Raw genomic sequence first — 10,933 nt, 5'->3', positions numbered from 1 at the left:
TGTATGAGAGACCGGGAAAGGGTCCCACACGTGAAATGGAGTGAGAAACAGGCCGGTGTGGAAGGGAGCTCTCAACTCACCTCTTGTTTCTGATGCTAGTACCCTTGCCCCGGGGGTGCCTGCAGGCCTAAAGCCAACCACCTAACTCAAGGGAACAACTCTTTAGAGAATTCCTGCTTCGGCTAAAATAGCCATGCCTGAGGCTGGACGCATTTTGCTGTGTGCAAGCGTGAGCGCCCTGCAACTGAGTCCCAAACCAGTTTCTGTGTGAGACTCAGGCCCCGGAAGAAAGCAGAACACGACTCCCCACTTGTTTCATGAAGCTAGCACTGCGGCCCCGCTTTTGCATGGAAGTCTAATAGCAAGCGTTCTTTTTTTTTTTTATTAAATGTTTTATTGTTATGTTAATCCGCATACATTACATCATTAGTTTTAGATATAGTGTCCATGATTCATTGTTTGTGCGTAACACCCAGTGCTCCATGCAGAACGTGCCCTCCTCAATACCCATCACCAGGTTAACCCATCTTCCCACCCCCCTCCCCTCTAGAACCCTGAGTTTGTTTTTCAGAGTCCATCGTCTCTCAGGGTTCTTCTCCCCCTCCGATTTCCCCCCCTTCAGGCTTCCCCTCCTGCTACATTCTTCTTCTTCTTTTTTTCTTTCTTAACGTATATTGCATTATTTGTTTCAGAGGTACAGATCTGAGATTCAACAGTCTTGCACAATTCACAGCGCTTACCAGAACGCATACCCTCCCCAGTGTCCATCACCCAGTCACCCCAGCCCTCCCACCCCACCCCCCACTCCGGCAACCCTCAGTTTGTTTCCTGAGATTAAGAATTCCTCATATCAGTGAGGTCATATGATACATGTCTTTCTCTCTTTGACTTATTTCGCTCAGCATAATACCCTCCAGTTCCATCCACGTCGTTGCAAATGGCAAGATCTCATGCCTTTTGATGGCTGCATAATATTCCATTGTAATATATATATAGAGATATATATATATATATATATATATACCACCTCTTCTTTATCCATTCATCTGTTGATGGACATCTTGGCTCTTTCCACAGTTTGGCTATTGTGGACATTAATAGCAAGCGTTCTAACTCGGAGAAACAACACTGAAGAGAAACCGTGCTTTAGCTACCGACGACCTGTGTGTGGGAGGAAGCAGTTTAGGGTGTACTGTGGGTGAGAGCCTGGGGACGGGTTCCGTTTCGTAAAATGGAGGGAGAGACAGGCCGGAGAGAAGGCAGCTCTCAACTCACACCATGGTGATGGGGCTAGTACCGTTGCCCCGGGTGTGTGTGCAGGCTTAATGAAAACCGCCTAACTCGAAGGAAAAACTCGGTGGAGAATCCATGCTTCAGCTAAAAGAGCCGCTCCTGAGGGTGGAAGCATTTTGTTGTGTGCGTGCATGAGAGCACTGCAAGGGAGTCCAAAGCTTTTTGCGAGTGAGACTCAGGCCCCAGCAGAAGGCAGAACACGACTCCCCATGTGTTTCATCAAGCTAGCACTGCGGCCCCACTTTTGCATGGAAGTCTCCTCACTAGCGTTCTAACTCAAAGAAACAACAGTGGAGAGAAATCGTGCTTTAGTGTCTGTCGACCTCCAGGCAGAAGAAACAGTATACAGGGTACCGTGGCTGAGAGCCTGGGGAACGGGTTCCATACGTGAAACCGAGGGAGAAAGAGTTCCGGGCAGAAGGCACCTCTGGACTCAGCTCTTGCTACCTGAAGCGAACACTACTGCTCCATGTGTGCTTGGAATGCTCCGTGCTCAACACTGCCTTGGAAGGGACAAGCCTGTAAAGAATCCCAGCTGCAGCTCATTCGCCTACCAGGCTACTAAGGCCAAGAATCAATGGTGTATCCTTACTGCCCTTTATGTAACATTGCCGTTCCTGAAGACGGAGGAATTTTACAGTGCTCCTGTATGAGAGACCGGGAAAGGGTCCCACACGTGAAATGGAGTGAGAAACAGGCCGGTGTGGAAGGGAGCTCTCAACTCACCTCTTGTTTCTGATGCTAGTACCCTTGCCCCGGGGGTGCCTGCAGGCCTAAAGCCAACCACCTAACTCAAGGGAACAACTCTTTAGAGAATTCCTGCTTCGGCTAAAATAGCCATGCCTGAGGCTGGACGCATTTTGCTGTGTGCAAGCGTGAGCGCCCTGCAACTGAGTCCCAAACCAGTTTCTGTGTGAGACTCAGGCCCCGGAAGAAAGCAGAACACGACTCCCCACTTGTTTCATGAAGCTAGCACTGCGGCCCCGCTTTTGCATGGAAGTCTAATAGCAAGCGTTCTTTTTTTTTTTATTACATGTTTTATTGTTATGTTAATCCGCATACATTACATCATTAGTTTTAGATATAGTGTCCATGATTCATTGTTTGTGCGTAACACCCAGTGCTCCATGCAGAACGTGCCCTCCTCAATACCCATCACCAGGTTAACCCATCTTCCCACCCCCGTCCCCTCTAGAACCCTGAGTTTGTTTTTCAGAGTCCATCGTCTCTCAGGGTTCTTCTCCCCCTCCGATTTCCCCCCCTTCAGGCTTCCCCTCCTGCTACATTCTTCTTCTTCTTTTTTTCTTTCTTAACGTATATTGCATTATTTGTTTCAGAGGTACAGATCTGAGATTCAACAGTCTTGCACAATTCACAGCGCTTACCAGAACGCATACCCTCCCCAGTGTCCATCACCCAGTCACCCCAGCCCTCCCACCCCACCCCCCACTCCGGCAACCCTCAGTTTGTTTCCTGAGATTAAGAATTCCTCATATCAGTGAGGTCATATGATACATGTCTTTCTCTCTTTGACTTATTTCGCTCAGCATAATACCCTCCAGTTCCATCCACGTCGTTGCAAATGGCAAGATCTCATGCCTTTTGATGGCTGCATAATATTCCATTGTAATATATATATAGAGATATATATATATATATATATATATATATATACCACCTCTTCTTTATCCATTCATCTGTTGATGGACATCTTGGCTCTTTCCACAGTTTGGCTATTGTAGACATTAATAGCAAGCGTTCTAACTCGGAGAAACAACACTGAAGAGAAACCGTGCTTTAGCTACCGACGACCTGTGTGTGGGAGGAAGCAGTTTAGGGTGTACTGTGGGTGAGAGCCTGGGGACGGGTTCCGTTTCGTAAAATGGAGGGAGAGACAGGCCGGAGAGAAGGCAGCTCTCAACTCACACCATGGTGATGGGGCTAGTACCGTTGCCCCGGGTGTGTGTGCAGGCTTAATGAAAACCGCCTAACTCGAAGGAAAAACTCGGTGGAGAATCCATGCTTCAGCTAAAAGAGCCGCTCCTGAGGGTGGAAGCATTTTGTTGTGTGCGTGCATGAGAGCACTGCAAGGGAGTCCAAAGCTTTTTGCGAGTGAGACTCAGGCCCCAGCAGAAGGCAGAACACGACTCCCCATGTGTTTCATCAAGCTAGCACTGCGGCCCCACTTTTGCATGGAAGTCTCCTCACTAGCGTTCTAACTCAAAGAAACAACAGTGGAGAGAAATCGTGCTTTAGTGTCTGTCGACCTCCAGGCAGAAGAAACAGTATACAGGGTACCGTGGCTGAGAGCCTGGGGAACGGGTTCCATACGTGAAACCGAGGGAGAAAGAGTTCCGGGCAGAAGGCACCTCTGGACTCAGCTCTTGCTACCTGAAGCGAACACTACTGCTCCATGTGTGCTTGGAATGCTCCGTGCTCAACACTGCCTTGGAAGGGACAAGCCTGTAAAGAATCCCAGCTGCAGCTCATTCGCCTACCAGGCTACTAAGGCCAAGAATCAATGGTGTATCCTTACTGCCCTTTATGTAACATTGCCGTTCCTGAAGACGGAGGAATTTTACAGTGCTCCTGTATGAGAGACCGGGAAAGGGTCCCACACGTGAAATGGAGTGAGAAACAGGCCGGTGTGGAAGGGAGCTCTCAACTCACCTCTTGTTTCTGATGCTAGTACCCTTGCCCCGGGGGTGCCTGCAGGCCTAAAGCCAACCACCTAACTCAAGGGAACAACTCTTTAGAGAATTCCTGCTTCGGCTAAAATAGCCATGCCTGAGGCTGGACGCATTTTGCTGTGTGCAAGCGTGAGCGCCCTGCAACTGAGTCCCAAACCAGTTTCTGTGTGAGACTCAGGCCCCGGAAGAAAGCAGAACACGACTCCCCACTTGTTTCATGAAGCTAGCACTGCGGCCCCGCTTTTGCATGGAAGTCTAATAGCAAGCGTTCTTTTTTTTTTTATTAAATGTTTTATTGTTATGTTAATCCGCATACATTACATCATTAGTTTTAGATATAGTGTCCATGATTCATTGTTTGTGCGTAACACCCAGTGCTCCATGCAGAACGTGCCCTCCTCAATACCCATCACCAGGTTAACCCATCTTCCCACCCCCGTCCCCTCTAGAACCCTGAGTTTGTTTTTCAGAGTCCATCGTCTCTCAGGGTTCTTCTCCCCCTCCGATTTCCCCCCCTTCAGGCTTCCCCTCCTGCTACATTCTTCTTCTTCTTTTTTTCTTTCTTAACGTATATTGCATTATTTGTTTCAGAGGTACAGATCTGAGATTCAACAGTCTTGCACAATTCACAGCGCTTACCAGAACGCATACCCTCCCCAGTGTCCATCACCCAGTCACCCCAGCCCTCCCACCCCACCCCCCACTCCGGCAACCCTCAGTTTGTTTCCTGAGATTAAGAATTCCTCATATCAGTGAGGTCATATGATACATGTCTTTCTCTCTTTGACTTATTTCGCTCAGCATAATACCCTCCAGTTCCATCCACGTCGTTGCAAATGGCAAGATCTCATGCCTTTTGATGGCTGCATAATATTCCATTGTATGTATATATATATATATATATATATATATATATATACCACCTCTTCTTTATCCATTCATCTGTTGATGGACATCTTGGCTCTTTCCACAGTTTGGCTATTGTGGACATTAATAGCAAGCGTTCTAACTCGGAGAAACAACACTGAAGAGAAACCGTGCTTTAGCTACCGACGACCTCTGTGTGGGAGGAAGCAGTTTAGGGTGTACTGTGGGTGAGAGCCTGGGGACGGGTTCCGTTTCGTAAAATGGAGGGAGAGACAGGCCGGAGAGAAGGCAGCTCTCAACTCACACCATGGTGATGGGGCTAGTACCGTTGCCCCGGGTGTGTGTGCAGGCTTAATGAAAACCGCCTAACTCGAAGGAAAAACTCGGTGGAGAATCCATGCTTCAGCTAAAAGAGCCGCTCCTGAGGGTGGAAGCATTTTGTTGTGTGCGTGCATGAGAGCACTGCAAGGGAGTCCAAAGCTTTTTGCGAGTGAGACTCAGGCCCCAGCAGAAGGCAGAACACGACTCCCCATGTGTTTCATCAAGCTAGCACTGCGGCCCCACTTTTGCATGGAAGTCTCCTCACTAGCGTTCTAACTCAAAGAAACAACAGTGGAGAGAAATCGTGCTTTAGTGTCTGTCGACCTCCAGGCAGAAGAAACAGTATACAGGGTACCGTGGCTGAGAGCCTGGGGAACGGGTTCCATACGTGAAACCGAGGGAGAAAGAGTTCCGGGCAGAAGGCACCTCTGGACTCAGCTCTTGCTACCTGAAGCGAACACTACTGCTCCATGTGTGCTTGGAATGCTCCGTGCTCAACACTGCCTTGGAAGGGACAAGCCTGTAAAGAATCCCAGCTGCAGCTCATTCGCCTACCAGGCTACTAAGGCCAAGAATCAATGGTGTATCCTTACTGCCCTTTATGTAACATTGCCGTTCCTGAAGACGGAGGAATTTTACAGTGCTCCTGTATGAGAGACCGGGAAAGGGTCCCACACGTGAAATGGAGTGAGAAACAGGCCGGTGTGGAAGGGAGCTCTCAACTCACCTCTTGTTTCTGATGCTAGTACCCTTGCCCCGGGGGTGCCTGCAGGCCTAAAGCCAACCACCTAACTCAAGGGAACAACTCTTTAGAGAATTCCTGCTTCGGCTAAAATAGCCATGCCTGAGGCTAGACGCATTTTGCTGTGTGCAAGCGTGAGCGCCCTGCAACTGAGTCCCAAACCAGTTTCTGTGTGAGACTCAGGCCCCGGAAGAAAGCAGAACACGACTCCCCACTTGTTTCATGAAGCTAGCACTGCGGCCCCGCTTTTGCATGGAAGTCTAATAGCAAGCGTTCTTTTTTTTTTTATTAAATGTTTTATTGTTATGTTAATCCGCATACATTACATCATTAGTTTTAGATATAGTGTCCATGATTCATTGTTTGTGCGTAACACCCAGTGCTCCATGCAGAACGTGCCCTCCTCAATACCCATCACCAGGTTAACCCATCTTCCCACCCCCCTCCCCTCTAGAACCCTGAGTTTGTTTTTCAGAGTCCATCGTCTCTCAGGGTTCTTCTCCCCCTCCGATTTCCCCCCCTTCAGGCTTCCCCTCCTGCTACATTCTTCTTCTTCTTTTTTTCTTTCTTAACGTATATTGCATTATTTGTTTCAGAGGTACAGATCTGAGATTCAACAGTCTTGCACAATTCACAGCGCTTACCAGAACGCATACCCTCCCCAGTGTCCATCACCCAGTCACCCCAGCCCTCCCACCCCACCCCCCACTCCGGCAACCCTCAGTTTGTTTCCTGAGATTAAGAATTCCTCATATCAGTGAGGTCATATGATACATGTCTTTCTCTCTTTGACTTATTTCGCTCAGCATAATACCCTCCAGTTCCATCCACGTCGTTGCAAATGGCAAGATCTCATGCCTTTTGATGGCTGCATAATATTCCATTGTATGTATATATATATATATATATAGATAGATATATATATATATATATACCACCTCTTCTTTATCCATTCATCTGTTGATGGACATCTTGGCTCTTTCCACAGTTTGGCTATTGTGGACATTAATAGCAAGCGTTCTAACTCGGAGAAACAACACTGAAGAGAAACCGTGCTTTAGCTACCGACGACCTGTGTGTGGGAGGAAGCAGTTTAGGGTGTACTGTGGGTGAGAGCCTGGGGACGGGTTCCGTTTCGTAAAATGGAGGGAGAGACAGGCCGGAGAGAAGGCAGCTCTCAACTCACACCATGGTGATGGGGCTAGTACCGTTGCCCCGGGTGTGTGTGCAGGCTTAATGAAAACCGCCTAACTCGAAGGAAAAACTCGGTGGAGAATCCATGCTTCAGATAAAAGAGCCGCTCCTGAGGGTGGAAGCATTTTGTTGTGTGCGTGCATGAGAGCACTGCAAGGGAGTCCAAAGCTTTTTGCGAGTGAGACTCAGGCCCCAGCAGAAGGCAGAACACGACTCCCCATGTGTTTCATCAAGCTAGCACTGCGGCCCCACTTTTGCATGGAAGTCTCCTCACTAGCGTTCTAACTCAAAGAAACAACAGTGGAGAGAAATCGTGCTTTAGTGTCTGTCGACCTCCAGGCAGAAGAAACAGTATACAGGGTACCGTGGCTGAGAGCCTGGGGAACGGGTTCCATACGTGAAACCGAGGGAGAAAGAGTTCCGGGCAGAAGGCACCTCTGGACTCAGCTCTTGCTACCTGAAGCGAACACTACTGCTCCATGTGTGCTTGGAATGCTCCGTGCTCAACACTGCCTTGGAAGGGACAAGCCTGTAAAGAATCCCAGCTGCAGCTCATTCGCCTACCAGGCTACTAAGGCCAAGAATCAATGGTGTATCCTTACTGCCCTTTATGTAACATTGCCGTTCCTGAAGACGGAGGAATTTTACAGTGCTCCTGTATGAGAGACCGGGAAAGGGTCCCACACGTGAAATGGAGTGAGAAACAGGCCGGTGTGGAAGGGAGCTCTCAACTCACCTCTTGTTTCTGATGCTAGTACCCTTGCCCCGGGGGTGCCTGCAGGCCTAAAGCCAACCACCTAACTCAAGGGAACAACTCTTTAGAGAATTCCTGCTTCGGCTAAAATAGCCATGCCTGAGGCTGGACGCATTTTGCTGTGTGCAAGCGTGAGCGCCCTGCAACTGAGTCCCAAACCAGTTTCTGTGTGAGACTCAGGCCCCGGAAGAAAGCAGAACACGACTCCCCACTTGTTTCACGAAGCTAGCACTGCGGCCCCGCTTTTGCATGGAAGTCTAATAGCAAGCGTTCTTTTTTTTTTATTACATGTTTTATTGTTATGTTAATCCGCATACATTACATCATTAGTTTTAGATATAGTGTCCATGATTCATTGTTTGTGCGTAACACCCAGTGCTCCATGCAGAACGTGCCCTCCTCAATACCCATCACCAGGTTAACCCATCTTCCCACCCCCGTCCCCTCTAGAACCCTGAGTTTGTTTTTCAGAGTCCATCGTCTCTCAGGGTTCTTCTCCCCCTCCGATTTCCCCCCCTTCAGGCTTCCCCTCCTGCTACATTCTTCTTCTTCTTTTTTTCTTTCTTAACGTATATTGCATTATTTGTTTCAGAGGTACAGATCTGAGATTCAACAGTCTTGCACAATTCACAGCGCTTACCAGAACGCATACCCTCCCCAGTGTCCATCACCCAGTCACCCCAGCCCTCCCACCCCACCCCCCACTCCGGCAACCCTCAGTTTGTTTCCTGAGATTAAGAATTCCTCATATCAGTGAGGTCATATGATACATGTCTTTCTCTCTTTGACTTATTTCGCTCAGCATAATACCCTCCAGTTCCATCCACGTCGTTGCAAATGGCAAGATCTCATGCCTTTTGATGGCTGCATAATATTCCATTGTAATATATATATAGAGATATATATATAGATATATATATATATATACCACCTCTTCTTTATCCATTCATCTGTTGATGGACATCTTGGCTCTTTCCACAGTTTGGCTATTGTGGACATTAATAGCAAGCGTTCTAACTCGGAGAAACAACACTGAAGAGAAACCGTGCTTTAGCTACCGACGACCTCTGTGTGGGAGGAAGCAGTTTAGGGTGTACTGTGGGTGAGAGCCTGGGGACGGGTTCCGTTTCGTAAAATGGAGGGAGAGACAGGCCGGAGAGAAGGCAGCTCTCAACTCACACCATGGTGATGGGGCTAGTACCGTTGCCCCGGGTGTGTGTGCAGGCTTAATGAAAACCGCCTAACTCGAAGGAAAAACTCGGTGGAGAATCCATGCTTCAGCTAAAAGAGCCGCTCCTGAGGGTGGAAGCATTTTGTTGTGTGCGTGCATGAGAGCACTGCAAGGGAGTCCAAAGCTTTTTGCGAGTGAGACTCAGGCCCCAGCAGAAGGCAGAACACGACTCCCTATGTGTTTCATCAAGCTAGCACTGCGGCCCCACTTTTGCATGGAAGTCTCCTCACTAGCGTTCTAACTCAAAGAAACAACAGTGGAGAGAAATCGTGCTTTAGTGTCTGTCGACCTCCAGGCAGAAGAAACAGTATACAGGGTACCGTGGCTGAGAGCCTGGGGAACGGGTTCCATACGTGAAACCGAGGGAGAAAGAGTTCCGGGCAGAAGGCACCTCTGGACTCAGCTCTTGCTACCTGAAGCGAACACTACTGCTCCATGTGTGCTTGGAATGCTCCGTGCTCAACACTGCCTTGGAAGGGACAAGCCTGTAAAGAATCCCAGCTGCAGCTCATTCGCCTACCAGGCTACTAAGGCCAAGAATCAATGGTGTATCCTTACTGCCCTTTATGTAACATTGCCGTTCCTGAAGACGGAGGAATTTTACAGTGCTCCTGTATGAGAGACCGGGAAAGGGTCCCACACGTGAAATGGAGTGAGAAACAGGCCGGTGTGGAAGGGAGCTCTCAACTCACCTCTTGTTTCTGATGCTAGTACCCTTGCCCCGGGGGTGCCTGCAGGCCTAAAGCCAACCACCTAACTCAAGGGAACAACTCTTTAGAGAATTCCTGCTTCGGCTAAAATAGCCATGCCTGAGGCTGGACGCATTTTGCTGTGTGCAAGCGTGAGCGCCCTGCAACTGAGTCCCAAACCAGTTTCTGTGTGAGACTCAGGCCCCGGAAGAAAGCAGAACACGACTCCCCACTTGTTTCATGAAGCTAGCACTGCGGCCCCGCTTTTGCATGGAAGTCTAATAGCAAGCGTTCTTTTTTTTTTTTATTAAATGTTTTATTGTTATGTTAATCCGCATACATTACATCATTAGTTTTAGATATAGTGTCCATGATTCATTGTTTGTGCGTAACACCCAGTGCTCCATGCGGAACGTGCCCTCCTCAATACCCATCACCAGGTTAACCCATCTTCCCACCCCCCTCCCCTCTAGAACCCTGAGTTTGTTTTTCAGAGTCCATCGTCTCTCAGGGTTCTTCTCCCCCTCCGATTTCCCCCCCTTCAGGCTTCCCCTCCTGCTACATTCTTCTTCTTCTTTTTTTCTTTCTTAACGTATATTGCATTATTTGTTTCAGAGGTACAGATCTGAGATTCAACAGTCTTGCACAATTCACAGCGCTTACCAGAACGCATACCCTCCCCAGTGTCCATCACCCAGTCACCCCAGCCCTCCCACCCCACCCCCCACTCCGGCAACCCTCAGTTTGTTTCCTGAGATTAAGAATTCCTCATATCAGTGAGGTCATATGATACATGTCTTTCTCTCTTTGACTTATTTCGCTCAGCATAATACCCTCCAGTTCCATCCACGTCGTTGCAAATGGCAAGATCTCATGCCTTTTGATGGCTGCATAATATTCCATTGTAATATATATATATAGATATATATTTATATATATACCACCTCTTCTTTATCCATTCATCTGTTGATGGACATCTTGGCTCTTTCCACAGTTTGGCTATTGTGGACATTAATAGCAAGCGTTCTAACTCGGAGAAACAACACTGAAGAGAAACCGTGCTTTAGCTACCGACGACCTCTGTGTGGGAGGAAGCAGTTTAGGGTGTACTGTGGGTGAGAGCCTGGGGACGGGTTCCGTTTCGTAAAATGG

This window comes from Halichoerus grypus, chromosome 12 (assembly GCF_964656455.1).
Source record: "Halichoerus grypus chromosome 12, mHalGry1.hap1.1, whole genome shotgun sequence".
In the NCBI taxonomy this organism is placed as follows: domain Eukaryota; kingdom Metazoa; phylum Chordata; class Mammalia; order Carnivora; family Phocidae; genus Halichoerus; species Halichoerus grypus.
This window is presented reverse-complemented; position numbering follows the sequence as displayed.